The sequence below is a fragment of the Hyaena hyaena genome, unplaced genomic scaffold (assembly GCF_003009895.1).
Source record: "Hyaena hyaena isolate Hyena2069 unplaced genomic scaffold, ASM300989v1 scaffold_92, whole genome shotgun sequence".
Classification (NCBI taxonomy): Eukaryota; Metazoa; Chordata; class Mammalia; order Carnivora; family Hyaenidae; genus Hyaena; species Hyaena hyaena.
The window spans coordinates 3183430-3190277 of NW_024080723.1; the positions used below are offsets into that span (position 1 = coordinate 3183430).

Here is a 6848-nt window from a genome sequence, read left to right on the forward strand (position 1 = left end):
TCCTTCAACAAGCCACATTCAAAAGGTCTTAAGATACAGTTAATAGTACCTGTGTTTTCTGGTATTTGTGTTTTTCCCTTATCCCAGGAATAGGAATTGCCTTCTGTTCAGGGAGTCTGGGCCCTATTAAAGAGACATACTGTAAAAACCTAAATTCCTGGCACAGAGACCCCAAACTTAGACATCTATTTTGTTCAATCCCCATATGCAAAGTCTGAATAGAATAAAACCAGATGCTTTGTTCTAATCATTGTTTTTGATAGCCAAGTGAAAAAAATAATGCTTTCCTAATATCAGTTTCTTTCTGTTATTTATTTTCTATCCTGTCTATCTTTTCATCAGTGGACCTTGGGCATATCATCAAATACCAAAAATAATCCTGATGAATAAGGAAAGTTATTCTGATAATTATAATTGAAATATTTACCCACTGACTTCAATGTTGACCATGTAAATCTATGAATGCTTCGTGTTAGTGCTAGAACTATAATAACCAAATTATAAGATTCAATTTAAAGCAAAACCAAAGAAACTTTTCACAGAAATAATCTGCAATTTTGGAATTGGGAAACATCCCATACTGACTCTGGACTGATATAAAGTGTAAGCTAATACTACTATAGCTAATTCTCAGCCACTATTAGAAAAAAATATCCTACTTCACCCATCGTTTCCTAATAAAATAAATGATTAAAGAAGCATAAGGTATATTAGGTAAATGTCATTATAAAACCATTTCTAAAATAAATAGCACAAGCATGAAACCACTATCAAAGGAAATAACTAATAGGCATTTGTTATTGGATGAATTATGTCCTCATTGCCAAAACTATACAAATTGTAAAATTACTTGTCATAATAGATAATATTTGGATAATAAAGTTAATAAAGGCAAAGCCAATAAAGTTAAATGGAATCATTAGAGTGGACTCTAATCCAATATGATTGTTGTCTTTTTTTTTTTTATAAAGGAGGAAATTTGGACACAGAGAGATACATGTGACAAAACACAGGAAGAAAATGGTCATCGAGAAAGCCAAGAAGTATGACCCATCTTTCCTTCATAGTTCCTCAGATGGAACCAGTCCTGCAAATATCTTGATTTCGGATTTCTAGCTTCCAGAATTGTGAGACATTAATTTCTATTTTTTTAAGAAACCAGTTTGTGGAAATTTGATATGGCAACCCTAATAAACTAGTACAGCATTATAGAGAATAATGTAGAATTTTAAAGTCTATAGAATTCAAGGGTAAAAATTTTTATTCAAATTAATATAAAGAGTAAATAATGCTATCACATTCATAGAAACAAATTTACATTGTTATTAGTTTTATAAAATTGCTCCATGTTGGTGTTGTTTTATCCAAAGACAGTAATTTCCAAATTTGCCTAACCAGATACAAACTCTCCCTCCCATCACAATTAGCCAAGATGATCCAGGTATATTGTTTTTTATTTGGTGATTCATTATTTCCCTAGGTTTTATCCATATATTTATATACATATAACATTTTAATGTTGAAGTAAATAAAACTACCTTAATTTTAATTAAGTCTAAGTTTATATCCCTTACTCCCTTGAACAACTTATGTTGCGGGGGGCAGTTGTTGGGTGTGCTTTAACATATGTTTAACATCCACACTCTGCTGTTTTCTGGCCCTAAGCCTGTAGACAAAATTTAAAATATTTCTTTGCCTCAGCTGCCTCATGTGTAAAACGGAGTTATTAAAAGTACCCACTTTCAGGGTGCCTGAGTGGCTCAGTCAGTTAAGCATCCATCTCTTGATCTGGGATCAGGTCATGATTTCACAGCTCTGGGATCAAACACCACAAAGAAATTCTCTCTCTGCTGCTCCCCTACTGAGCCACATGCTCGTTCTCTCAATATAAATTTTAAAATAGTACCTAATTTTAGGGATGTGATGATTAACTAATATGACACGTGGAAAGAAAACAACAGTATCCAATAAGACACGTTGTGTTATAGGAGGCATTGTTGTTGTAATCATTCACTCAAATTAAATATTTGATTTTTTTTCTTTTTTTTTTAGAGACAGAGCATGCAAGTGAGGATGAAGGGCAGAGGGAGAGGACAGAATGTCATGCAAGCTCTACACTCAGTCCGGAGATCAAAGCAGGTCTCCGTCTCACAATCCTGGGATCGTGACCTGAGCCAAAATCAAGAGTCAGTTGCTCAACTGAGCAACCCAGTCACCCCAAATATTTGATTTTTTACACTGGGCCAGACATAAAAATAAATATGTCTACATGTTTTCCTTAACTTTAATATATATGTTTGTGTGTATACATACATATGTATGAATCATATAGATGATAAAAAAAACTCACACTTCATTTGTATCTTCTTTTTTGAGGGCCACTCTTCTTGCCTTACACTCACAAGCAAGTATTCCACTGTTTAAAATTCATCTCATTGTCCTTTAAAATTATTTAGTGTGCGTATGTTTTTCTAATTATGTAATGGTATTACCATACCATATATCAAACTAAGACTCTTATCTACCCACTCAACATTGATATTTTTGTGATCCATGTAAGTTGCTATGTGTGCATCTAAACTGTTACTTTCAACTCCTCCTTAGTGGTACCTATGCCCCAAGTTGTGGACATCCATCCAAATTGCTACCACAAATTATTCTAAGGTGAGTATTAGCATACAATGCAAGAATTTCTCTGGGATAGATAAACAAGTAGAATTACTGGGCCACAGGGATTGTCTGCATTTTAACTAAATTGTGTCAGACTGCTTTCCTGAATGCTTGTGTCAGTTTACACTAGCTGCACGATAAGGTTTTTATCTCCCCACAATCTTGGCACTACTTGACATTTTTTATATTCTAAATTTTTGTTAATCTAGTAATTATGAAGTGCTGTCTCATTCGTGCTTGATTTGCATTGCCCTGATTACTGATGAGTTTTGAACATGTTTTCAGCCTGTGGTGCCTGGGTGGCTCCGTCAGTTAAGCATCTGACTCTTGATTTTGGCTCAGGTAAATTTGTGGTTTGAGCCCCACATCAGGCTCTGTGCTAACAGTGCAGAGTCTGTTTGGGATTCTCTCTCTCTCTCTCTCTCTCCGTCCTACCCCCATTTCAAAATAAATAAACTTAATACAAACCTTAAATGCACATTGGCCTTTTGGATTTTCTATTGTAATATTTCCATTCATATATTTTTTTATTCTTTCTTATTATTTAGTTTGCTGAGCTGCTATAACAAAAAACCACAGAGTGGCTGGTTTAAACCAGAAAATTAAGTTGCTTACAGTTCTCTTAGATCAAGGGGTTGCCAGGTTTGGTTCCTTCTGAGGCCTCATTTGTTGGCTTGCACAGGGTGTCTTCTGACTGTGTCTTCACATGGTCTTCCCTTTGTATATGTTTGTGTCCTAATTTCTTCTGTAAATACCTGTAACATTGGATTATGTCTTCATTTTAACTAATCACCTCTTTAAAAGACTTATCTCCAAATATAGTCACATTCTGAGGTAATGGAGGTTAGGACCTAAACATATGAATATTGTGGGGGGAGGGGCAGAGCTCAGCCCATATTATAATTATTGGAAAATTTACTAGAAATATTTGAGGCCTGAGTAACCTGCTGCTATAAAATACTATTACCTAAGTATAGGACTACTAACTAAACCTTCACATTTATGTCATTCATTTCTTCACTTATAACTAAATGAATCTTAAATCAGGTGAGAGAAATGAGATAATAGTTTTTGATGTGGATTAATAATTTCTACAAACATCTTTTTAAATGCTTATCTTCCATCTCTGGCCTTTAGTACTTAGGAAACCACTGCTTATTATATTTTAAGTCTAAAGCCACCAATTCAAGGTGAAGGCATACATTTTATATTTTCATTTAATGTTAGTAATTAAGATATAACAGATCACATTACATCTCAAACTATTATTCTAGATATCACAATCAAATAAGCCAAACTTTGGTTTTAGCACAGTAAGGAAAATATGTATAGAAAACCAAAATTTCTGTCTTATAATAAGGTCTTGGTAATACAGGAATTATTTCAAAGATGACTAATAGCCTATGCCTGAGGTATGTAAAATTTTAAGTGCATCTATTTTTTTTATATTCATGAATATTTATCATGTAATTTTCAACTACTAAACAAGGGCCTCTTTGTTTTTGTTAGAGTAACTGTACTAAGTAGAGAAATTTTTTTCTGTGGACCAGTAAAGTTCCGTGTTAGTACAAATAACCCTATCCATATTTCTAACATGTACACAGAAGTGTGGTGTAGAAAATACCTATGTTTATGCCTGTGCCATTTGGTAGAGCTATTTGTCTGCAACTATTTATATGGAGAGCACATTTGTGAGGAAAAATGAATATAATATCCTTAAACATTTTCTAGATGCCATGAATTGTGATCAAAACTTGTCTTATATTGGAGTGCCTGGGTTGCTCAGTCACTTAAGAGTCCAACTCTTTATTTCAGCTCAGGTTATGATCTCATATTTTGTGAGCTTGAGCCCCACATTAGGGTCTGCACTGACAGCATGAAATCTGCTTGGGATTCTCTCTCTCTCCTCAAAATAAATAAATAAATAAACCTAAAAAACTATGTTATTTATTCTTTTTAACAATTCTATAAGGTGGGTAATATTATCTACTTAAAATTAGTAATGCAAGGCACAGAGAGGTAATGCTGCTTATCCCAGAAAAGAAATACTTTTTCCTCCAAGGGTTTGAAGCTCAAAGTGGAGTTAATCCATCCAAATAACTTCTAGATGCTGCTGTACCATGTAAGTGACAGAGGTTGTCACTCATGACATTATAAGATAAAAGCTATACAAACTGAAAGTCAATAATTTTTTTTAGTATTCATCATGGAAAAATGATTGGAGAGCAAATCATTATTCTGAAATCTGGAGAGACATGTACTTTCAGAAAGATAAAGCAACTGATATCTGCTTACCTGGGACAGAAGCCACTGGAACTATAAAGTAAGAGGAACAGGGATGCCTGGCTGGTTAAGTTGGTTAATCATATGACTTCAGCTCAAGTCATGGTCCTGTGGTTTCTTGTGGTTTCACTTTGCACTAAAAGCACAGAGCCTGCTTCTGATCCTCTCTTTCCCTCTTTTGTCCCTCATCTGTTTTCTTTCTTGCAAAAAATAAAAATAAACATTTAAAAATAAATAAATTGGAAATAACATAAATGCTTATTTTGATGCCTTTCTAAAGCTGAGTATGGACTTGGATGAGTAACAACTTCTGGGGAACCCTACATTTTTATAATCTTTACTTCTAGGACCACCACCAAATTCTCAAAGTGAGAATCTGAGAAAGATTCCTTGTTTTCTTGCAAGGGGGATGAGGGACACAGACTCCTTCCAATCAATAAATGCATAGGAAATCTCCAGAGCCAAGAGGGGAGACAAAAATAAGGAGTCCAATGAATGCTTAATCTCTGGTACCTATGACAAACACTAAAGACAGCCAAATAATTAGTCAAAATAATATAGCTCTTCACATTAAAGGCCTATAGACAGTTTCTATTCCTTGATACAACATGTTTGGCTTTCCTAAAGGCAAGAACTGAAGAGACAAGTCATCAGAAATAGTCTAGGATATAACACAGATATAAATTATAAGACAGGAAGTTTAATGTAACTATAATTAATATGTTAAAATAGCATGCAAGGGCAGATAGGTTACATAAATTCTAAGATAGAAACTCTAAGAATCAAAAGTAAATGCTGAAAAAAAACAACACTGACACAAATGACAAATAATTTTGATGGTCTTATAGATATACTTGAAATGTCCAAGGAAATAGTGAATCTGACCATAGAACAATGAAACTTTCTAAACTGAAATAAACAAAAATGATAATGAAAGAGAATATCCTATAACTGTTAAAAAGTGCAACACATCAGAATGAAAAGAATAAATATTTGAAATATTAGCTTAGAACTTTCCAAAACAGATGACAAACATCAAACCACAGAGGAGGGGACTCAAAGAATGTCAACATTAAACACCAGCAAAAATTAAACATATATATGAAAATTATATTGGCAATGCAGAAACCTAAAGAGAAACAGAAAATCCTAAAAAAAAAAAAAGAAAAAAAAAAGGCCAGGGTAAGGGAAAACACAAACAATGAAGCAACAAGAATTACAGAGTAGTGCTTGCTTCAGAAGTACATATACTAGGGGCGCCTGGGTGGCTTAGTCGGTTGAGCGTCCGACTTTCGCTTAGGTCATGATCTCGCGGTTCGTGGGTTCGAGCCCCGCGTCGGGCTCTGTGCTGACTGCCAGCTCGGAGCCTGGAGCCTATTTCAGAGTCTATACCTCCCCCTCTCTCTGACCCTTCCCTGCTCACGCTGTCTCTCTCTCTCTCTCTCTCTCCTAGAAGTAAATACAAATATTTAAAAAAATATTTTAGAAGTATATATACTAAAATTTGAACAATACAGAGATTAGCATGACCCCTACAAAGGGATGACATGCAAATCATTTCATACATTTCATCCACAGATTAAAAAAAGAATATCACATTACTTTTCATAAACATCACCAGCAAAAAGGAAGAGTAAAATATTTAAAATGTTAACAATAACAACAAAAATAACACAACACACCAACCTAGAATTCTATAGTCAGGGAAATGATTCTTCAAATTTAAAAATGAAAAAAGACTTTCTAAAGCAAACAAAAATAGAAGGGCACCTTGGTAGCTGACCTGTTCTACAAGAAATGTTGCAAAATATTCATTAGACACAAGGAAAATCAAACGGATCAGAAATTTATATCTACATTAAGAAAAGAGAAACTTTAGGGAATAAAGGTAAAGA

The 6848-nt window shown here is 34.1% G+C and overlaps 1 long non-coding RNA gene and 1 pseudogene across 1 annotated transcript in view; both read left to right on the plus strand.

The window, feature by feature from the left end:
• The window catches only part of LOC120233474, a 164910-nt gene extending 162729 nt beyond the window's left edge, over positions 1 to 2181 (plus strand). Inside the window, exons 3-4 of the long non-coding RNA XR_005528836.1 lie at positions 972 to 1127; positions 2053 to 2181. This is a non-coding gene — a long non-coding RNA (uncharacterized LOC120233474). The remainder of the gene's footprint in view (positions 1 to 971; positions 1128 to 2052) is intronic.
• A 4249-nt stretch (positions 2182 to 6430) lies between these two features.
• On the plus strand, positions 6431 to 6522 carry LOC120233478 (annotated as a pseudogene).
• The last annotated feature ends 326 nt before the right edge of the window (positions 6523 to 6848 follow it).